This window comes from Schistocerca americana, chromosome 4 (genome assembly GCF_021461395.2).
Source record: "Schistocerca americana isolate TAMUIC-IGC-003095 chromosome 4, iqSchAmer2.1, whole genome shotgun sequence".
NCBI lineage: Eukaryota > Metazoa > Arthropoda > Insecta > Orthoptera > Acrididae > Schistocerca > Schistocerca americana.
The window spans coordinates 837,139,928-837,165,168 of NC_060122.1; the positions used below are offsets into that span (position 1 = coordinate 837,139,928).

A 25,241-nucleotide genomic window follows, 5' to 3' on the forward strand; every position below is an offset into this window, starting at 1 on the left:
GACAAAATGCAGTTCGTAGTAAACATTGCAGTGTAATGTTGTGTATTTATAGCTTGTTCAAACTAGTACAAAAAGGGAAAATCTTAATTCAGTAGATTTTTCTGGCACTAAAATTCATCATATAATACAGTATTACTACGTGTGGTTATGCTTGTACGTACATCTACTTGTACAAGGGAAAAACTCACTCAATGCCTAATTAGGCTGGCGACCGTATTATTAACCATTAGTAGCATCTGCAGTGTACGTTTCTTACCTGTCCTAATGTGTAATTGCACTTATACTTGCTTGACGTATCATTGTTGTTACTGACTGGGTATAAGTCCGGTTTTGCTTCCATTTAGGTACACGCGGTCAACATATGTACTAAAATCCTTTCTTATAAGGTGAAGCCCATCAACTTATCATAGTACAGGCTTTAAAGAGTTAACGTACGCCCGAGGGTGGACGTTACAGGTGGAAGATTACTTTACATGATGTTTCCTAGGATTCTGCCTAATTACGATGAAATATTGCCAACGTACTAGTGGAATGCTCTGGACTTGAACTGCTCTTTCTCATCTTGATCCTGTGGATGATTACATTTCTTCCTCCTTAAAGACGTGCTTCTCTGATGTGGAGAATATCCATTATCTTAGAACACTGATTGTAGATGTTCCATTTCCTTTGCAAGGATGTCTCTATCAGACACAACACATGCCCTGTGCAGCTAGATGCCTGCAAATACAGGTCTTGGCAGACAGCTGCCCTTCTCCACTTCAATTGTAAATTTGATATTGCCCTGGATAGAATTCAGATGCTGCAGAAAGCCTGAAAATTCTTCTTTGCCATAGGCCCACACTACAAAAGTATTGCCCATATGCAGCCAAAAGGCTTTTGGTTTAATGTCTGCTGAATCAAGTGCCCTTTCCTTAAAGTGTTCCATAAGAAAGTTTGCTACCAGAGGGGAGAGAGGACTACACGTGGCACAACTGTCAATTTGCTCAAAATATTCACTGTTGAATAAAAATAGATTGAGGAAAGGGCATGATGAAATAGCACTGTTACATCAGCTTTGAACTTACTGTTGATGAGTGACAATGAATCCATGAGAGGGATCCCAGTGAAGAGTGAGACACCATTGATAATATTACATTTACAATGGAAGCCGAAAAGGGTGACTGCCATTTCTGGATGTCTCGGTCAGTAGGAAAGTGGATGGACACTGGGGCATTCCATTTGCTGTAAGCTCCCAATACAGATCTGTATTTGTAGGTATCTAGCTGCTATCACACTTTACAAACCATGGGCATCCTTTGAACGTTGTTGCACAACAATGCTAAGCAGTTGCATTCGTTTCCAGGCCTAGTAGGATTTTATAGGCATTTTATAAAAGGATAAACTATGAATGACCTGCTAGGGTTCTTGAAACAGGAAGACAAATGGGTCTGGGACGATCGTGCAGAGGAAGCATTTAATAAGGTGTAGCAAGCTTTAGTGAATGCTCAGTTTTTAGGTCACCCACAAATGCATCTACCTATTAAAATTGCCTTGGATGCATCAGAGTATGGTTTGGGAATGAGTTGTTCTCAGGGGAATGGGACCATAAAAAGGGTGATCACATGACTACAGCATTCGCGAGTTGAAGCCTCAATAAGCATGAGCTGAATTTTATGACCAAAGAACAGGAATTGTTGGAAGTAGTATGGAGTGTAAAGAAATTTCAGATGCTTCTGCGGGGATCAAAGATTAAAATATATACGGATCACCAATATTTATCTTCCTTGAAAGAAAACTGCCTGCTTCATAGAAGATTAATGTGCTGAGTTCTTTTTCTACAAGAGTTTCATATAGAAATACGGCAAGCCAAGGGTTCTCAGAATGTAGTCCCTGACATGCTATCAAGATTACCTTTAGGGATATAAGGTCCTGGAGTAATATTTACTGACAATTTCTTGTTAATCAGCTACACTAATACTGAAATGCATACCTTAGCAACAGGGATTAGGGAAAAAAATACACACAGATAAAGATCTAGGTATTATGTTTATTTCTTGTTCACAAGAAACACTACCAGATAAAATAAAAGATAGGTGGAAATAAAACAATGTACATGTTTTGAAAAGGAATGCGTATGAAGCATCTTGGAAGTTGTGTATTCCACAAATAGTAACAGAGGATTTGATATGGTTTCTACATAAAGGATGGGCACTTTGGGATACGGAAATGCTTTAAGCACATGACCAAGTGCTACTACTTTAGAAACGTACGTGAAATGGTTAAGCGAGTTTTAAGAATTTGTGACTTGTGCAGGTAAGTAAAACACAGTTTGTATCTGGTTACACCAAGTGGTTATAACTAAAGTGCAGCCACTCACAGATGTCCAATGTAGGCTGTAATTATCATATGGCAGGGAAACTTGGCAGATTTGTTTATTTGTTAATGTGCAACTGATTTATGCAGGAAAAAATTAGTTCCAATTTTGGCTTCCAGGTGCAAATCTGGCATTTTACACTGTTTGTATGATCGTATGACATCCATGCTGTCGTTTGACGAGTCGTAATGTGAGTGAACAGTACGGCTCTCAAGAAGAGAGACCATGTGATATTAGTGGAACTGTTTCAGATGAATGGCAGCAGTTACAGAGCTGTGTTGAGAAGTATTGCCGACAGAAAGGTCTGAGATAGGCCCAATATGTTTAAATGGTTTAAAGAAAATGATAATGAAATTCAAAAACACAGGTGAGCTTGGTTTGGCACCTGGAAGAGGAAGGATCCTATCCTGGTGGAAGTTACTGATGATGTTGCTGATGATGTAACTAACCATGCAGCACATGCTCTGCGTAATGCAAGTGCTTGTACAGTGTCACGAGAACTGTCTATCCCGTGGTCAACAGTACAGAAACTTTTGCAATTTTTTTTACACTGGTACCCATACAAGACCCACATGGTGCAGCAATTGAAACCTCATGATCTGCAACAACATTCCGAATTTGCCCTTTGGTTTCTAGCATGGATCAACGTTGATGTCACATGGCTGGGCAATATGCTATGGAGTGACAAGGCACATTTTACCTTACTGGATGCAGTAAATACACAGAATTGCCAAATCTGGAATACTGTTAAACCACCTGTTGTGCACAAAGACCCACTGCTCTCACCATATGTGATGGTGTAATGTGGAGTAACAAGCATCTTGATTCTCGGTCTGTTCTTCTTTGAAGAAGTACACTAGACTCTTGCTAATCCAGCCCTCAGTAGTACAGCCTCTCACTAATCCGGTGCACATCCAAAAACACATGCACAATGAATTATCGCACACAACAATGCTTAGTTAAACAATACTTTATATATTGTATTTGAAATTGTAGCTTTCTTTACAGATCAGAATCATGTCTTCTAAAAGGAAAAGCATTACGCTACACCTCAAGCAGAAACTCAAAATTTTAGATACGTTAAATCAAGGTTCTTTGCAGAAAGCCATTGCTCCTGAGTTCCATATTGAACGAGCAACTATTTATGACATCAAAAAGAAAGAAGATGTTATTCGACAGTATTCAACACAAATGGATAGTGAGTTGGGAAAACAGAAGGTTATGCGAAAGAGTGAGAATGAAGAACTGGACACAGCTGTTTATAGGCAGTTCATACAACAAGGCAGTAAAGGAATTCTAGTCAGTGGCCTGATTATAAAGGAAAAAGCAGCTGCATTTAACAAACAACCTGGTAGTAGTAACTTGTTTGCAGTGAGTGCAAGTTGGCAATCAAACTGGAAAAAACGACACGGCATTTGGCAGCTGACAGTCACTGGGGAAAGTTGCTCAACTAAAGATAAGGATGCTGATGAGTTTGTAAGCATGATACAGAAGATAATACAGGAAGAAGATTTAACTGCTGATGCCTTGTATAATGCTGATTAAACATGACTCTTTTACAAGATGCTTCCTTCAAAAACATTAGCTGCCAAAAACGACAAGGAAGCTCATGGTTACAAGCAACAGAAACAGTGCGTAACATTAATGGCGTGTTGTAATGCAAAAGGTGGGCATAAACCACTGCTTTTGGTGACTGGAAAATCCCAACATCCATTTTGTTTTCAACACACTGACATAAATACTTTACCAGTGCAGTATTGTGCTCAGAAGAAAGCGTGGATGGACAGACACATATTCTCTCGGTGGTTCCATGAAACATTTGTACCAGCAGTGAGAAAAGAGCTACAGAAGAAAAAGCTTCCACTGAAAGCTATCCTTATAATTGACAACACTCCCAGTCACCCTTCAGATGTTTCTCTAAAGTCCAATGGTATACAAGCACCCTTTCTCACACCCAATGTGACAGCCCTAATTCAGCCCATGAACCAGGGAAATTTGGAATCAATTAAATGTCATTATCGACATTCACTTCACGACTCCTTGCTGAACAAAAGTGAAAATGACTCCATCGAGACTATGCTGAAGGTGTGGAAAGCAATTAACATACGTGATGTTGTTTTCCAAGCAGCCAAAGCATGGGATAAAGTGGAGAGCGCTACCATAATGAAGAGCTGGAGAAAATTGTGGCCATCCATTGATACTGAGTTGGATCCAATAGTGAGTGACAGCAATGAACCAGTCAATTCAGAATTATCAATTACTTTGTATACTGACATGTTCCACAGCCTTCCATGAGGAGAAGAAATTGATGATAAAGATGTTACTAAGTGGCTGAATGAGGAAAACTGTGATATGGATCAAACTTTAACATATGAAGAAATACTCAGAAGCGTGCAAGAAAGTAATGATGAAAGTGATGAAGAAGAGGACAGAGGAGATGAGAGCATGAAGATTTCTCATACTGCTGGTGCTGAAGCTGCAGAGATCTTCCTGAAGTACATTAGGCAACAACCAGATACATGCAGTACCAATGTAATGCTTGTAAAGCAGTTGCTGGATAAAGCATGCCACTGGCATGTATCATCATCGCAACAGTTAAAAATTACGGGCATGTTTCATAGTGAGTGATACAACTGTATAATTATGTACAGTATACACTCAAGGACTAACTTTTCTTTGAAAATTAATGTATTTTTGGATTTAACAAAGTATATCCTCTATGTTTTACAATTGTATCCTTTGGTTTAATAAAGTATAGCACACTATATCCCCTATGTTTTCAAAATCAATAAAAAACTAAATAAATGAATAAAATAAATTTCAGACATTCAATATTTATTTATTTATTTATTTTATTTATTTATTTATTATTTATTTATTTATTTATTTCTTGTTCCCTATATCCAGTTAGTGAGTCAATCACAAGGATATGGAACATGTCAAATTGTACAGGTTTCAATTTAAACTTACAATAAATACAAGGGCAATTCAATGGCAAATTGTACATAGTTTAAGTAAGACATACTACAAATACAGTAACAGATACAATGTCAGCTAGATAACATAACTACCATTTGACAGAAGAAGGAGTTTCAAATAAAGGTTAAAGATAAGAGCACAAAGTTAAATCAGATATTAGGCCTACAAGAGTAAATACATGTACAGCCAATCTGTTGTTACAAAAAGTGCGCTAATGCCCAAATGCACAATGAAATCAATTGAACTACTTCTAGACACAATAAGTTTAGTGATGGTATACATTTTCTTTCAGGTATTCATCCACAGTATAATAAGATTTCTCTGTCAGGTAATCTTTGAGAACTTGTTTAAATTTTGGCAGTTCTGTATGAACACATTTGATATGTAGTGGTAGAGCATTGAACAGCTTAATGCTGGAGTAGTAAACTCCTTTTTGTACCAGAGTGAGACGTTTCATTTCTAAATGTAGATTGTTTTTGTTTCTGGTGTTATAACCATGGAATTTACTGTTGTCTTGGTAGATGGAATAATTTTTGCACACAAAGGTCAGCAAGGAAAAAATATACTGTGAGGCAGTTGTTAGGATACCTATCTTCCGAAACAAGTGCCTGCAAGAGTGTCTTTGATGGACCCCACACATTATTCTGATTGCTTTTTTTTGGATGGTGAAAACTTTTTTTGCAAGTGGTTGGTTCCCCCAGAATATGATAGCATATGACATCAATGAGTGGAAGTAGCCAAAGTAGGCAACCTTAATAGTGTCAACTTCAGCCACTGAAGAAATTACCCGTAATGCAAATGTTGCCGAGCTAAGTTTTTTACATAGATGAAGAATGTGAACTGACCAATTACATTTACTGTCTATGTAAGCACCCAGGAATTTTGTGTCTTCAACTTTCTGTATTGGTTGATCTCTACATTTTATGTTAATTTCATCAGGATTACTTTGTGATGTATGGAACCTCATATAATGAGTTTTATCTGCATTGAGCGAGAGACCATTTGAGGAGAACCAATTTAAGATGTCATTAAAAACAGTATTTGTAGTTTGTTCAAAATCTTGATCAATCAAATCGTCAATTAGAATTGTGGTATCATCGGCAAACAGGGTAAATTTGCTGTTTGTTTCAGAACAAAGAGGAAGATCATTAATAAAGATGAGGAAATGCAGTGGGCCCAAAACGGAGCCTTGAGGCACACCACACGTTATCGTGCCCCATTCAGACGAGGCAGGTTCTCCAGAAGAGCCATTTAGCATTACAGTCTGCTTCCGATCCTGTAGATATGATTGTAGCCACAAGCCAACAGTACCACCTAAACCATAGTATTCTGCCTTTTTCCAAAGAATTTGGTGGTTTACACAGTCAAAGGCTTTCGTAAGATCACAAAAAATACCCACTGGAGACATTTTTTTGTTAATGGCTTCCAAAACTTGGTTGCTGAAAGAGAATATTGCCTGTTCAGTACAAAGACCGGCACGAAACCCAAACTGATTTTTGCTTAAGATACTGTGGAAGTTGAGATGGTCTACAATCCTCCTGTGCATGAGTTTTTCTAGAATTTTCGAGAAGGTAGTTAATAGGGATATTGGGCGATAGTTTGTAACAATGCTTTTATCCCCTTTTTTAAAGAGAGGAATCACTACAGCCAACTTAAGTCTGTCAGGGACAATCCCATCTTGTAGGGATGCATTGTATATGTTGCACAAGACGGGGCTAACAAATTTATAACAGTGTTTCAGTATTTTACTAGAAATATTGTCCACACCAGCAGAATTTTTATTTTTTAATGATCTAATTACTCTTATGACTTCGCTTACAGTAACTGGAGGTAAGGACAACTGTGGGATTCTGTTGCTAATAGCTTTTTGTAGGAGGGACAATGATTCTTCCATAGAACCATTACAGCCTGTCTTCTCTGCTGCTCTCAAAAAGTGGTTATTAAATATTTCTGCAACCAACTCAGGTTTCTTTATGATACTGTCCCCTGTATTAATCTCTACCTGAGACATGTTCCCTGTTGTCCTGCCAGTTTCCCTCTTTATTACATTCCATATAGTTTTAACTTTATTTTCTGAGCTTTCAATTTCTGATTTTATGCACATACTTTTATATTTATTTATAACCTTCTTGAGAATGCTACAGTAAAGTTTGTAGTGTTGTCGTTTCTTTGGATCATTACAAGTCCTGAGAGAACTGTATAACATCCTCTTTGTTCTACAAGATATTATTATCCCTGTAGTGATCCAAGACTTCTTGGCATTGCCTATATGACTATTTCTAACTACTTTTTTGGGAAAGATGGACTCAAATACAGACATGAATTCATTTAAAAATGAATTGTACTTTTTGTTTACATCTGTTTCCCTATAAACTCGGCTCCAGTCTATCTCTTTTAGGGTATCATTGAATTTTTTAAGGCCCTGTTCATTTATTATTCTAAAAGATTTCCAAGGATGCTCGGAACTGTTGCACACACTGATGTAATTGAGCCTAAGCAGTTGACCACCATGATCAGAAAGGCCAAGGATTGGATGTACAGTGATCTCATTGCATTTAGACTTATCTATAAATATATTATCTATCAGACTTTTAATGTTATCAGTAATCCTAGTTGGGAAATCTACTATTGCCATCAGATTATAAGACTCCATTAAATGTACTAAATCAGCTTTACTATTGCTCTCATTTAGGAAATCAACATTAAAGTCACCAGTAATTATCAAGTTCTTGGACTTTGAGTACAGTATGGATAACAAAGAATCTAAGTGCTTAAGAAATACATTCAAATTCCCTGAGGGAGATCTATACAGTGCTAACACTACAGCCCTGAAGTCATTTACAGTAATCTCAACACCACATACTTCAATTTGTTGCTCTATACAATGGCTCTTTAAATCTAATGCATTGTAAGATATGTTGTTTTTTACATAAATTACCACTCCACCTTTTTCCATGATGGTTCTAGAGTAATGCGTTGCCTGACAGTAACCACTTAGCTGCAACCTTTCAATATCCTTCACATGATGTTCACTAAAACATAATACATCAGTATCTATTATTCCTTGTGGTTCCTCTAACAGAACAGTAATCTCATTTACTTTATTACCAAGTCCTCCCACATTTTGGTGAAAAATCGTCATTTCTTTGGAATTAGAGACAGATCTAAACTTTTGCCTAAAAAATTATCGGTATCTACAGACACAGTACGTTCATTACTAACAATTTCCTGAAACATTTGAGTTTGAAACCGAGTCTGACTTGATGGTTGGAGCCATTCGAGTGCGATTGGTTCCAACTTTGGGGTACATTTGTGGTCTTCTTCCAATATTTTTGTTTTTAAGAGGGTACCTAATGCTTTTTTTCCTGATCTGTTCAGGTGCATACCGTGTCTTGTAAATAATTCTCGTCCAGAACTGCTTACATCTACAACACAAGTATTTTTAAAATGCTTACACAACTTTGCTAACTTAGAGTTCGTTTGTGAGATAGCCTCTTTTACACAGGACTGTGGAATTAAGTCATGTCTCTGTCGAATGTTCACAACAAATACCTTAGACTGATGAAGCGCCGATATTTTCTTCCTGAGCGACTGTATGGCATCATTCCCTTCGTTGCAGGCAACGTTGTTTGAGCCACCTATGAAGATCACATACTCGTTTTTTACTTTTTCAGGATCACACCCCGCTACAACTTCTTGAAGTTTAGCACCTGGCTTCACAATTCCACAAACATCGGCAGCATTAAAACTGCTTTTCACTATATCAGCCATGCCTCTACCATGACTATCAGCGAAAATGTGAAAACGATTTGTTGATGTTTCACTCACAGCAGACTGGATCACACCACTGCCACTTCCATTGCTGTTAACTGAACGTTGTGGCTTTGGAAGATCAAACCTAACCTTTTTCCGATAGTTTATCGGCACACTCTTCTTACGATTGTTTTCACTTTCAGTGAGACTATTACTAGAACAAAGTATATCAAAATTGTTTACATTCTCGAACCTCGAAACATTTGCTGTACACGAATTTTTAGTGCCGATTGTTTGACGCTTGTTGTGCACTACCTTCCATTCTGATGATTTATCAGTGTCATTTTGCACCAATGTAGCCATGTTCTCGCGAAAGTTTTTGTCCTTCTGTCTGTCTTTAAGCAATGGATCCATGTTTCGCTTCGACTTCAGTTCCATATTTTCGGACTTCAGGCTGTCGATTTCTATTCTTAGACTGCTGATTACACATTGTAAATCAGCAATACGCTCATTATATTTTAATAATTCACTTTTGCAACTTACACACGAATTTTTAACGGCTTCACTGTAACATATTTTTGGAGTAAAATCGCGAATATCTACACACGCCGCCATCTTGAACCTGATCTGGCACTTCCGCTAATCCGGCACCCATATGTGCCAGGAATGGCCAGACCCAGATTAGTGAGAGTCTAGTGTACACCCAAAGGGCCTGTCAGATGTACTGTGAAATCTGCACATTATTGAGACTGTTTTGTAGAGCATGTGATTCTTGCTTTGGAAGAGTACAACTGTGTGTAAATCACTGTTTTCATCCAAGATGCGACAACACCTCATGTTGCTCACCCAGTAACAGATCTGTTTAATGCAACCTTCCATGACAATGTTGTCTACAGATGTTTTCCAGACACTTTAGCCTGCAAAATCGCATGATCTGAATCCATGTAACTTTTGGCTCTGGGGATATTTAAAAGAATGCATTTATCAGGGAGATGTTCAGTCTCTACTCGAGCTGAAGACCCGTTTACAGAAACACGTTGCTCAGATGCCACTGGAACTGCTGTGAGCTACTGTTGATCAAGTCATTTTACAGACACAGCATCTCACCAACGTCTCTGGTGCTCATATTGAACAAATTGTATAAGTGGCAGGTAAAAATAAAATCAACATTACGCCTTTGTCACTTGCTCAACTTTTCTAACCATATCCTTTTCCTAATCCATTACATAGGGAAACATTTTGATATGTCTTTCTCACATTCACAGTGCCAGATTTGCATCTGGTGTTAAAATTGGAATGACTTTTTTCCAATGTAAAACGTTCCCCAATATTATTTAACATACCTACATCTTTCAGTGCCATACAATCATTACAGCCCACACTGGACCTCTGTGAGTAGCAACAATTTAATAATAACTACCTTGTACCTACGACATGGCACGATTTAACAACTGCAGATTTTTTGGACCTCTACTAGAAGGAAGAGGAGGAGTTGCTTACATACTTGTGTTACTAAAGTGTTGATCAAAGTACGTGAAACTGTATTCTATGAAGGCAGCCAATACTCATAAAGTACTTAATTGTTTATGTGAATATTTCGAGGACATTGGGTACAACATCTAGATTATTCGCTGATAATGGATCACAATTCACAAGTGTCACTTTTAAAGAATTCATGGCATGAGAATGAATAAAACATACTGACATTTCCAAATACACTCTAAGACAAAAACATCGACAACACGTCATGAAGAAATTATACAAATGAGACAGCAATCATTAGCTGTGATGTACACATATGGACAAATGAATGATTACAATTTCAGAAAAAATGGATGATTTATTCACATGAAAGAGCCTCACAAATTGAGCAAGTCAATAATGCATTGGTCCACCTCTGGCCCTTATGCAAACGGTTATTCTGTTTGACATTGATTGATAGAGTTGTTGGATGTGCTCCTGGGCAATACCGTGAAAGATTCTGTCCAAATGGCACATCAGATCATCAAACCCAATCGGGTTGGGCAGCTCAACCCATAACACTATAAACAGCAGTAGAAACACTCACTCTGTGCAGGCGTGCATTGTCTTGCTGAAATGTAAGCCCAGGATGACTTGCCATGAAGGGCAACAAAACAGGGCACAGAGTATCATCAACGTATTGCTGTGCTGTAGGGGTGCTGCGCACAACCACCAAACTGGTCCTACTATGAAAAGAAATGGCACCCACACAATCACTGTCAATTGTCAGGCCATATGGTGGGCAACAGTGAGACTGGTATCCCACCCCTGTTCGGGGTGACTCCAGACTCATCTTCACTGGTCATTGGGGCTCAATTTGAACCAGGACTCAACAAATGACAACAATTCTACTGCAGTCAATGAGATTCCAGAACAAAGACATGGCTGGAGACAACCTGGACAGTGAAGAGATACCAATCTGACTGTTGCCTGCCACACAGCCCAGCAACCAGAAGGGGCAGTCTGGGGTGTCATTTATTTTCATAGCACGACCCCTTTGGTTGCCACCTGTGGAACCCTTGCAGCACGGCGGTACATCAACAATATTCTACACCTCGTTTTGATGTCCTTTATTGCAAGCCATCCTGGGCTTACATTTCAACACGGCGAGAGTTTCTACTGATTGGCCTCATGCTTGTTACACACTACCTTGGCCATTAAGACCATCAGATCTCTCCGAAATTGAGAACATTTGGAGCATTATGGACAGGACCCTCCAAATAACTTGAGATTTTGATGATCTAACGTGCCAATTGGACAGAACACAAAACTCTCTTCTAACAGAACTATTAGTCCTGTCACAGAAAAAGCCAAGTATCACAATACTAGCTATTGCTAAATTAGCAATAGGTGATATTGTTACTTCCATGAAAAAATTTTGATTTCATCATTGACTGTGTATAATGGTTAAGCTATTGCAAAATTTTCATTTTTCTAATGATATCTATTGAAAGAAGCTATAGCAGAAAAATGAGAATCCAATGAATGTCCTACTAATAATAAAGAAAACTGCAACTACCAACAGTCATCAGCCCAATTAGGCACAACCGTATCAAGCACTAGTATTGTTCATTAAGAAACTTAGCTGTTAGTATTTACTTTATTACATACTGAAATACTGTTTTTGCATATACGACATGAGACAGCAGTATATTTTACCAAGCAACTGGCATGAACTACACAAAGGATTATTAATATGGTTTGACAACAACTGATTCTCAGTAACATTTACTACCTGTATATTAAAGCAGCAAACTAATGATCATATAAAGTAAGTGATTTACTTATGATGGGGCACTATGCACTTGGACCTGAGGTTCTCCTATCAGTTTCATTATTGGAAAATATTGTTATTGAAATGGTTTTCAGATAATTATACTATTTCGTCTGGTTATTACTTGTATTCTCAAGGAGCATTCACTTCCATATACTATTTAGCTCAACGATGCCTGGTTCTAGTATAGTTTTAATAGTTGTAGCCAGTTGCTTATTATAACATACTATCATTACAGAATTGGTAATTCACTTCATTAATGCTGGAATTGCAACATGAAATTTGAATCTGGCTCAACAATTAGCATGGGGACCCAGAAACTAATCTATCTGCAGACTCAGACCTAGGTTGAACACTGTAGCCACAACAAATATGAGAAACACTATTAACTATATACACTTGAAATTATAAACAGTGTTACTTCCAAACCTGCACAATAATTAATCCTTACGCTGTCCCTTCAAATTCTACTAGCCAGTAACTATTATGAATCATCATGGTTTTGCAGGTAACTGTAACACTGTACTGATATATGAAGATAGTAACTGTTCTTGAAAGAAGAGATACCATTGATGACTGTGCAGCTTCTCTAGAATAAACGATAATTAATTGAAACCCTCAGCTGCCGACAGGTGTTGTTGATATACCTCGATGGGGACAGCTGAAAATGTGTGCCCTGACCGGGACTGGAACCTGGGATCTCCTGCTTACATGGCAGAAGCACACATTTTCAGCTGTCCCTATCGAGGTATGTCAACAACACCTGTCGGCAGCTGAGGGTTTCAATTAATTATCATTTATTCTAGAGAAGCTGCACAGTCATCAATGGTATATTTTCTTTCGAGAACAGTTACTGTTTTCATATATAGTTAAAGGCAACCCGGCCACTGACCTTCGTCCGTGCGAATGCGCACAGGTTGCCTGAACTCTTACAGGAATCATCGCCTTAGTGGGCACGAGTAATCAGTGGATGGGCAAATATCTATTAGGTAGATTACGTATGTAGATTGTTGACAGTTTGGAATGTGGGTCTCATGCGGAGTGCGTAAGGGATAAGTCCCTGCAGTCGCACTATTCATCTGAGTCCTCGGTGGCTCAGATGGATAGAGTTTCTGCCATGTAAGCAGGAGATCCCGGGTTCGAGTCCCGGTCGGGGCACACATTTTCAGCTGTCCCCTTCGAGTTATATAAACAACACCTGTTGGCAGCTGAGGGTTTCAAGTAATTATCATTTACACTGTACTGAGGTTTTAATAAGAAGTCTTTAAGCTGAATACTTCAAATCTCTTCTTGACAATTACATTTTAGTGAAACTTAAACTATCCTTTTATGAAAAATACGTGGAGTACTTCAAAACTTAAGCACACCAGTTATGAAATATATTACCCCACAAAATTTATTAACTTTTGTTAAGGAAAGTAATTACTTTTCAGTGCAATAAAATAAGATTCTCGGAAATATTGTAGCACCTGGAACAGGATCCTGTCTAGGTAAATCTTTTAGGATAAAATACAAGCTCTAAGGATAAAATAAAAGCACTCAACAAAGTTTAAAGAACACAAAGTTACTACTGAATAAGGAACCACATATATGGTCCAAGCAATTATACAGTAATCCACTGATTCTTTGATATCAAGGTGGTGGCAGAGTAGACCTCCTGCAGCTACATAAAAAGGCACCGAAAGTATCCATCACTCTTGCTGTATAATGAGCTCTGTAAATTCTCATCTTAGCATAGCATACAGTTGTCATAGTACAGAGCTAACCAAAATATGCCATAAGCAATAAGCAAAATATTTCCACATCCGAGGCCATATTACATAATCTTGCTGCTCTTCTGGCCTCATTCGGTTCACACGAGGTGAACACTTTGCCTGGCAGCCACTGACTGACTCTTGCCACAAAGGAGCCTTGCAGTGCAACCACCAAATCCACCTTTTCTATTCCCACCAAGCCAATTTCATTGCAGGGGACTTGCCTCCATGTTTTACATGGTTACAAACCTACTTCCCTATGCTTGAACCAGTATTACAACTAAAGTTTTAACATTTCAATTCTTTTACAGAACATTATTTTTAAAATTACTTCCATAGATTAATTACAGTGACATAAATTAACATAAATAAAGAACAGAACATCTGACAGTATTATGAAAAATATAGTTGCTACTCACCAAGTAGTGGAAATGCTGCGTTGCAGATAGGCACAACAAAACACTTTCACACAAGTAAGCTTTTGGACATAAAGGCCTTCATCAGAATTAGACATCAAACACACATACACACACTCATGCACACCCAACTCACACAAACATGACTACAGTCTCTGGCTGCCGAGGCTGTGTGTGTGAGTTGGGTTTACATGAATGTGTGTTCATGTATTGATAGTCAATTCTGATGAAAAAGATAGCCTTTTTGTTGTGCCTATTGTGACTCAGCAGCTCTGCTATATGGTGAGTAGCAACTATCCTTTTCATAATATTGCCATTATTTCATCCTGTATTCATGTTACGTCAAAGAGCTCAGTAAAAACAGACAAAGAAGTTAAGTTACATAAGACAAATAGAGGTAATATCAACAATAGTTCAGTGATGTTTCCTATTACAAATACATCAGTGAAACATCCAAACCCCTCAAAGAGCATTGGGCAGAAACAAAATTGCAAACACTTCACAACGGTATGCACTTTACATAAACAGTAATACAAAGACAAAAATATCATTTCACATCATGCACATATTTTGCAAACAAACATACTATATTTACCCAATTAAAAGACAAGGTTTTTTCCCAAATCTGTCATTCGAAAAACACAGGGTCATCTTATATTCACAGATTAAACTACTGCTGTTGAGATCAATATTTTTATGTTCTTTAGTACAATATACAGGGGTTGTCTTACATTTAGAGATGAAGCTTTGGCTATTTTAGGTCATGTGTAGATTTATTTTGAAGAGTTCGGAAGGGCATGGCTCGGGCTGAAGATTTCCCAATATGCCGAAGTGTGAATGACCACATGACATTGTCTTGCATGGCACTAGTGCAGGAGATGCACAAGAAAATATCTTCAGGTGATCCCTGATGAATGCTGCACTGCTCCTCTGTGTCCTACATATGCTGGCCATTATCCTCTCCCCTCCACTACCTCGCTCTTCTCTCTGTTCGTGCAGCCACTGTGGCTGGTGGGGCAGTGGTGGGGAGATTGTTGCCCCGGTCTGCACTCTGGGCTCCAGTGTCTGTGCTACCACCATCGGAAGTGGACACCACCATCCGAGAACGCCTCTTCCTCTCCAGGTTCAGTGTAGGGTTCCATGCCTGACTGAGTTGTAGGCCACTATCTTTACTAACTAGACAATCTTGCAGTCTGATTTTGATGGCCTATTTTACTAAGCAACTGCCGGAGGAGTTCGATTGCCTAAGTACTTTGGTGATTTCATAATCCATAGTATATCCAGTTTTTACATTATGGTTGGCCAGGGAGCTTGTACTCACTTAAACATATTTCCTATTTGATGGAAATTATTGTGAACAGACAGGCGGCATTCCCACGGGTTGTACCTGTGGTGTCACCGCCAGACACCACACTTGCTAGGTGGTAGCCTTTAAATCGGCCGCGGTCCGTTAGTATACGTTGGACCCGCGTGTCACCACTATCAGTGATTGCAAACCGAGCGCCGCCCCACGGCAGGTCTAGAGACACTTCCTAGCACTCGTCCCAGTTGTACAACCGACTTTGTTAGCGATGGTTCACTGACAAAATACGCTCTCATTTGCCGAGACGATAGTTAGCATAGCCTTCAGCTACGTCATTTGCTACGACCTAGCAAGGCGCCATTATCAGTTGCTATTGATATTGTAAAGAATGTACAGACAAGAGCTACGTTCAACATTAATGGATTAAAGTTAAGTATTCCACCAAGTACCACCTTTTTCTGAAGTTTATATTCCTTGTCCTGTTCCAGACCTCACGCCAGACTGCGTGAGCTTAAACGCGTGCCTCTCGGCTTCCTCCAAACTCCGTGGGTTGGCTCCTGCCAATCCACAACATTTTGGTGACGAGGCCATACCGCGTTCGTAACTATACTGCCCTGATTTACTTGTGTAATGGCTTCGCCATCATCTCCAGATGTACTGTCCGAATTTTATCGCTTGCAGAATCAGCAGATGTAGGCCTTATTGGATGCACTTGGACAGTTCGTCCAGGGTCAACATGCAATGCAAAACGATGCGGCAGCCGCCGCTCCGCTGCTACCGCAGCCACAACACGCAGTTGCACCAACTTTTCGTCCTTTTGATACTGCACTGGAAAGCTGGACGGAGTGGTCACGCCAATTTGGATTCCATCTCGCCGCCTACAGAATTCGAGGTAATGAGCGGCAGCCTTTTCTCCTTTCCTCCATAGGCGTCCACACGTACCGTGTGATAGTGAAATTATTTCCCCGACGCGAATAGCAATTCTGTCCTACGATGAAATTTTGTCTGCATTAGATGCATATTTCAAAGAATCAGTCAATGTAGTTGCAAAAAGGTATACCTTCTTTCGTACAAAATGTACGGCCCGTCAAACTAATCGGGAGTGGGTTGCAACTTTGCAAGGCCTTACAAGGGATTGTCCTTTTGAATGTCAATGTGGACTCCCTTATTCAGATACTATGGTACATGATGACAATTGCACAGAACTTTTCTGATGTTCGTATAAGGGAACAGATTTTGAAACTAGTCAATCCCTCCCTTCAACAAGTGAAGACATATTGGATCGGCAGGGCACACTTGACTTTGCTCAGAAATCATTTGAAACTTCACCAGCCGTGTGTCACATTAACCGGCCTGCCAGGCGCGCTGCATGGAACAGTAAACAGCCCTCACGCCCATCCGCGCAGCTGCCACCAGGCTCTCAGCCATGTGTGCTGCGAAGGCAAGCAAATGCAGTGCTAAAATCATGCCCGCGGTGCGCTACTAGACATTCGCATGAGAATTGCCCGTCACGCCAAGCTATTTGCTTTTTCTGTAATAAAAAAGGACATGTTCAAAGTGTTTGCCAGAAAAAGCTCAGATCGGACACTCACAACCATTCCAGGCCCTTTGCTTCGCGCCGAATTCGAACCAAGGATACTCTTCGAACCAAGGATACTCCGGCTCGTGAACCTTCGCCCATGGAAATTCATGTAGTTCATTCCACTCCGCCCAGTGCCACTCTCTCTAACAGTGACTGTGTTCGTCCCACAAATAGTGTGCGTTGACATCGCCGGAAATCCCGTCAAGTCGCAAGTGATTCTGTACCAGAGTCAGTTCACGTTGCACGAGACAGTCGCTCTTGTCGTCAACAGGACAATAACCTTTTTGTGGACTTGGACATTAATGGCAAAGTGATACTATTCCAGCTCGATACCGGAGCTGCAGTTTCCCTGATCAATCAAGACACGTACAAACAGCTGGGCACACCTCCGTTGCGTGCCGCAAATGTTAAGTTAAGTAGTTATTCAGGACAAGTGATCCCTGGGTTAGGACAGTGCAGCCTTCTTGCAACATACTAGGGACAAACAAAACTTGTGTCATTGTACGTCCTTCGTTCTTCTTCTGCAGTGAACTCGTTTGGTTTCGATTTATTTCAGTTGTTTAACTTGTCTATAGTAAATCAAGTCCTATCAGTGAACCAAACTGTGCCTTCAGACAGTGTTTCTCGTCTATGTGAAGAGTTTGCAGACATTTTTGAACCGGGCCTTGGTTGCGCTAAGAACTATAAAGGACATTTGGAACTGAAAGTAAACACGCAACCGAAATTTTTCAGAGTGCGCAATGTTCCCCATGCATTGCGTGGTGAGGTTGCAAAAACATTACATGATTTGGAATCACAAGGTGTAATTGAACGTGTGCAGGCTTCTCTCTGAGCATCACCCTTAGTAATTTTGCCAAAACCTTCCAGAAAATTGAGACTTCGTGTGGACTTCAAGGCACTAGTGATTGCAACTTTTCCTTCACCCTGCCCGGAAGATCTTTTTGACAAACTGTGCCTGGGTAAATATTTTTCGAAGTTGGACCTAGCAGATGCATACTTGCAAATACCGGTGGACGAAGAATCCCAGAGCATTTTGGTGGTTAACACACATTTTGGTTTGTATCGATTCAAACGACTGCCATTCGGGTGTGCATCCGCCCCTGCATTGTTTCAGCAATATCTACAAACTGTTTGTGCGTCGGTCCCTACTGCAGCAAACTATCTGGACGATATTGTGATCTCCGGACAGACAGAAGAAGAACATTTAGCCAATCTCAGAACATTATTTCAGGTCTTGCGACAAAATGGTCTTCGCTTGCGGAAGGACAAATGTGTGTTTTTTGCTAGTGACTTACCCTATCTGGGCCATGTACTCAATGCCCAAGGCATACATCCCAGTCCCGAGCACCTCCGTGCCATACAAGACTTGCCTTCGCCGCAGAATTTGAAGCAGCTACCGAGTATGCTGGGAAAAATTAATTATTATAACAAATATGTGCCGCACGCCTCTTCCATTTCAGCTCCTCTTCATCACTTAACCTGTAAAGGTGTTCTGTTCATCTGGACGACGGAATGCGAATGCGCCTTTCGCCAGTTGAAATCGGCGTTGCTTTCCAATACTTGCCTTACGCCGTTCGATCCCCAGAAGCCCCTTTTGTTAATGGTGGATGCATTGGATTTCGGGATCGGTGCTGTGCTTGCGCACACAGATGGATCGCACGATCGCCCTATTGCCTTTGCGTCCAAATTGCTCTTGTCTGCCCAAAGAAATTATTCACAGATCGAGAAAGAAGCATTGGCTCTCGTATTTGGTGTTACTAAGTTTCATGATTTCTTGTATGGTCGTCACTTTACCATCCTCACAGACCACAAACCTTTGACATCGCTTTTTCATCCAAACAAGCCTGTACCTCCACGTACAGTGCAGAAATTCATTCGCTGGTCTATTTTCCTCTCGCAGTACCGCTACGATATCTTGTATCGGTCCACTGCTAAGCACGGAAACGCTGATGCGTTGTCCCGTTTGCCTGTTGCTGAGGATAGAGCATTCGATTCCTCTGAACTTGCTTGCATGTTCATTGATGCGGAAACCGATAACGTGGTCGAATCGTTTCCGATTGATTTTCGTCACGTAGCTACAGCCACAGCTGCTGACCCTGTCCTTGCTACCGTTTTGCATTTTGTTGCTACGCAATGGCCCTTGTCAAAGTCACGGATCGAGGATCCACTGATTCGCCGATTTTTTGCTCACAAGGAGAGACTTTTTGTTCGATGTGGTGTTTTGCTGTTGCGTTCTGATAATGATCAGTCCAGGGTCATGGTCCCACGTTCGTTACAGTCCTCTGTCTTATGGCTTCTCCACTAAGGACATTGGGGTATAGTGAGAACGAAACAACTTGCTCATCAGCACTGTACTTGGTTCGGAATCAATGCTGCGATTACGAATATGTGCTCTTCTTGCATGGCGTGTGCCGAACAACAATCCGCACCACCGCGGAAATTCTTTGCATGGCCAAAAGCCACTTCCCCTTGGCAACGCTTACACATCGATTTTGCTGGTCCATTCTGGAATGCTCGATGGTTGGTTGCGGTAGATTCATTCAGTAATTTTCCTTTTGTTGTCGGATGTCTTCCACGACGTCATATGCCACCATCCAAGCGTTATCTGCTATCTTTTGCACTGAAGGTCTTCCGCAGATTATTGTTTCCGACAATGTACCACAATTCAGGTCCGCAGAATTTAAGTCATTCTGCAAGGCCAATGGTATTCAACATCTGACATCCGCGCCATTTTCGCCTCAGTCAAACGGTGCCGCTGAACGATTGGTCTGGACTTTCAAGTCACAGATGTTGAAGTTAAAAGAGTCACATTCTCAGGAGGACGCGTTATTGCTCTTTTTGTCCTTGTATCGCTCTCAGCCCCGAGATGGTCGCTCGCCAGCTGAGTTGCTCCACGGTCGTCGTCATCGAACCTTGATGTCTTTGCTACATCTGCCGCATCAGGTTCCTGTGCAGCAGCAGACACCTGCTTTTGCTCCAGGCGACATTGTCTACTATCGTCACTATCAAGGTTCATGGCGTTGGCTCGAAGGGCGCATTCTTCGCTGCCTCGCCCACGCTATGTATCTGGTTTTGGGGGCCTCTGGTGAGGTGCGTCGGCATCTCAATCAGCTGCGCCTCTGTCGTTGCACGGGATCTGCCACTCCCCGTCTGCTTTCAGCGATGGTGCCGTCCGGTCAGCACCCTGGGGACCCATCTACTGGCTCGCCTCAGCCCCAGGTGTTACCGACGCTGCCTTCCATTTTGCCCCATGGCGACACGCCGCTGCCGCCGCCTGTTCTCCCGCCGGCGACACCCGCAGTGGATGCGTCGCTGCAACCGCCGGGCGCCTCCCTGGGTCACGCGCCACCGATTGCTTCCTGTGACCAGCCGTCCTCCGACTTGGAACTATTGCCCGCGCCGGACCATATGTCGTCTTCGCCCTTCGGGTGCCCCGGCCCGATGGAGGTCGACCCTTCGGCCCCTCCTGTCTCTCTGCAGGCGCATACACCGCATGTTGGCGTGCACCCTGGAGCAGGTTTTCAGGCATTTACTAGCTCCCCTCGGACCGAATGGCAGGGGGCGCAGCCTCGCCTGTTGTTAGGCTCCCCACCTTGTCGCATACGTCAACATGGGGTCCTCCCCACGGCGGGCGGAAGCCTTATAACACAACCGTACGCCAATTTGTGGGGGAGGAATGTGGTGCCACCACCAGACACCACACTTGCTAGGTGGTAGCCTTTAAATCGGCCGTGGTCCAGTAGTATATGTCGGACCCGCGTGTCGCCACTATCAGTGATTGCAGACCAAGTGCCACCCCACGGCAGGTCTAGAGAGACTTCCTAGCACTCGTCCCAGTTGTACAACCGACTTTGCTAGCGATGGTTCACTGACAAAATACGCTCTCATTTGTCGAGACGATAGTTAGCATAGCCTTCAGCTACGTCATTTGCTACGACCTAGCAAGGCGCCATTATCAGTTGCTATTGATATTGTAAAGAATGTACAGACAAGAGCTACGTTCAACATTAATGGATTAAAGTTAAGTATTCCACCAAGTACCACCTTTTTCCTGAAGTCTATATTCCTTGTCTGTTCCAGACCTCACGCCAGCCTGCGTGAGCTTAAACGCGTGCCTTTCGGCTTCCTCGAAACTCCGTGGGTTGGCTGCTGCCAATCCACAACAGTACCCTGTCACCAATTGTAGCAAACTTGTTCATGGAGAACTTAGAGAAGAAGGTCCTCGAACAAGCTCATCTAAAACCGTCTTGTTTCTGTCACTATATCGATGACACACTTGTCATTTGGCCACATGGACAGGACAGCTTAACCGAATTTCTCCAACATCTCAACTCACTGCACCCTCACATACAGTTTACACTGGAGCTGGAAGAGGATGTTACCCTTCCACTTCTTGACTTCCCAGTGAAACAGAAACCTGATGGTAACCTGGCACACAGTCTGTACAGGAAGCCTTCACACACTGAGCTGTCTGTATCTGCATGCCTCCAGTAGCCACCACAACTCCCGGCGTGAAGGCATTTTAATACATCTGTTCACAGGGCACGATCAATCTGCGACCAAGACAGCCCTTTAGCTGAGCTGAAGCACCTAGAGATAACATTCAGAAGAAATGGATACAGCAATAAGCAGATAAGACATGCATTCAGACAGACTGTTCCAAGGCAACAGCAGGATGAAGAAAAAGAAGAGTACAAATCACTGGTGTGCATGCTACGTACAGAGGAATCACCAGGATCTTAGTGCAATACAATGTAAAACGTGTATTCCAAACTCCTACGAAAACCTCGACTCTACTAGGGTCAGTAAAAGACGATCTAGGTCTCCACAAACCAAATGTTTACCAAATCCCCTGCCAGTGTGGCAAATCATACGTTGGGGAAACTATTTGTACAGTAGAAGAGGGGTGTTGTGAACATAAATGCCATACTGAACTATGTCAGACCATCAGATCAGTCACAGCTGACCATATTATGAAAACTGGCCATACTATGGATTACAAAAATGCCAAAATACTTAGGGAATCCTCATTCTATGATTGCATAATTAAAGGGGTCACCAAAATCAGACTGCAAAATGGACTAATTAACAAAGACACTGCCCTACAGCTCAGTCAGGTGTGAAAGCCTGCACTGAACCTGGAGAGGAAGAGGCGCTCCTGGATGGTGACACCCCCACCCCCACCCGACAGCGGTAGCACAGACACTGCATGCCAGAGTGCGGACCGAGGTGCCGCTCTCCTCACCGTTGCCACCGTCCACTGTGGCAGCAACGCTGACAGGGAATGGAGTGAAGTGGTGGAGGGGATAACGGCCAGCATATATAGTACGCCAAGAGGAGCAGCACAGCATTCGTCAGGGACCACCTGCAGTTGGCAATGCGTCTGTTTGCCAAAATACTGTAGAGGAATTACACTGTGACCTGGCCAGACAACCAAGAATTCTATAAATTAGAAATACACCAAGAAAGCATCAGATACCAGTCTATTGCTGTGATTCATATTTGATAATTTTGTGAAACATGGGAGGAAATTGCATTAAATGCTATCATCTTACAAACTTCTGTTGTGTCTGAACAAGTTTGCACTAAATGCTCTCATATATGTATGCATACCATATACAAACATTAATGGCACTTTTTAAATAAAGGTTATATTAAAAAATGGAAATGTTATCCTTCAAAAAAAACATTTGTTGATTCAGAACTCACACCAATATTTTATTTGGTTACAAGAGACTGTAATGATTTACTAAGTGGATTGCAAATGAGAAATTTAGTCACTGTCCATGTTTTAGAATACCCGGTAGACACGTTACCAGCTTTTAATCAGCATTAGAAGATTATGGTGTCATTCAGTCAAAACAAGAAGGAAAATTAATCCAGAATGAAATATCTAGCAGTAGTACCAGTAGTAGCTTTATTCATCCATAGATCTATTTTTACAAGGATATAGGACATGTCAAAGTATTTACAAATTTAGATCAATTTAAAATAAGCTAATTCGTATACACATATATTTACAGACTTCTAGTTAGAGACAATCATTAGATTTACTCCTGGTATTCAATACTTTTGTTACAAATAACTTATTAAATCATGTAATGCCACACTGTTCACTCATATCTCACTATTTGTCACTGCACGCACTGTACACACATTGTTTCATAACACTTCACTCACTACACACACACACACACACACACACACACACTGGTGATCTCTGGGCCATTTTCTGTACCGCAACTTCCCATTTGCTATCCTGAAAAACTTCGTCAGCATTCCTCCGTAATGAGTGAGATGTTGAGCTCAGAAAGAGGAAGAGGTGTTAGTATTGTGCTATGAATAGCTTGGGGTTAAGTATTTCTAGAAAGGAAAAAAGAAGGAAAAAAACAAAGTGAAGGTGTTACATGGAATGTTGGATATTTTATACTCATTATTATTATTATTTATTTGAATAACATTTTTTTTAATCAAACCCCTACTCTGTTTTATCTAAGTAATCCTTCAATGTGTAAAATGTATTGTATAACAGGTACTTTTTAGCTGCCTTTTCAAATAAGTGTACTTTTGCAATTTCGTTAATCTCTTTTGGTAATTTATTGCACATTTTTAGTCCTTGGTAGAAAATGCTGTTTTGAGTTTTATGTTTATTTTTTCTTGGTAAATGGAAGTTGAGTCTAGCTCTTGTTCCATGGTCACGGACAGATCTATGGAGTAATTGCCAATGTTATTTTTGATGTGTACAACTGACTGGTAAATGCATTCACACAGAGGAGTTAAAATCCCCAGTGTCTTGAGCAAATATTTACAATGAGCTGAACTACTGTTTTTGGTTATTATTCTTGTGGCTCTTTTCTGGAGTTTGAAAATTGTGTTCATATTTTGTGCATTTGCTCCCCAAAAAAGGAATGCCATAGCTAAGAATTGAGTGTACATATGAATAATATGTAACTAAAGCAAATTTACTGTAATTGTTATTGCAAGAATATATTACAGCACAAGACCCACCATGGAGAGAGTACTAACAGATGTCATTAGATCTCTGGATGAGCAAAAGTTTGAGAATGGAACTGAATTGTAATTGTGATCTTTTATTTATGTATTAGTTGGTGTTGTTGCATATGACCCACACACCAGAAGATATTACAGTCAGTTTTTCACAGCTGCTCTAGCTCAGTGTCACAGAAGGGCTGGAATGAGGACAGTGACACCAACTTGGCTGAGGGCTAGATGATTGCAGGGAGGGGAGCAGTGAGCAAGCAGCAAATTTTGTCATGTTGACATCCATGGGAATATTGCTATGTACTCTGGTTTTTTATGAATGTTTAAACTGAAGGTTGCCTGAATGCATTTGTAATCAGAATCAAAATGACTTTAAGAATGGAAAAATATTCAACAATAGCACTCATTTGATACACAACAGCAACAAAAGGGGGTGTGTGTCACCTGGTTCTACACAACCAGTGAGAGAGTAGCAAGCAGGTTATATGTTTGGAAGCAAGAGACATTGTAACATTCTCACATCAGTATAGACGTGAAATCTGATATGTATTCAGGAAAAAGAAAAAAAAAAAAAGAAGAAGAAAACCGGCTGTGTTCTCAGTTCCTACCATAACAACTACTTCAGAAATTGCAAGACATTTGAAAGAAACATCCAACTATTTGTGACAACAATGATATAAACTTCACAGCTGTACTATTAGGATGATGATGGTGATAATAATTATTGTTATTAAAAATAGTGATACCACAGGCCAGAGGATTATTAATCATAAAAGCCAGAAAAAAAAATTGTCCAAAAATGAA

At 40.8% G+C, this 25,241-nt stretch overlaps 1 non-coding gene across 1 annotated transcript; it reads left to right on the forward strand.

Moving 5' to 3' along the window:
- Positions 1 to 13,464: 13,464 nt before the first annotated feature.
- Positions 13,465 to 13,538, forward strand: Trnat-ugu. The gene has a single exon. It is a non-coding gene; the product is annotated as a tRNA-Thr (tRNA).
- The last annotated feature ends 11,703 nt before the right edge of the window (positions 13,539 to 25,241 follow it).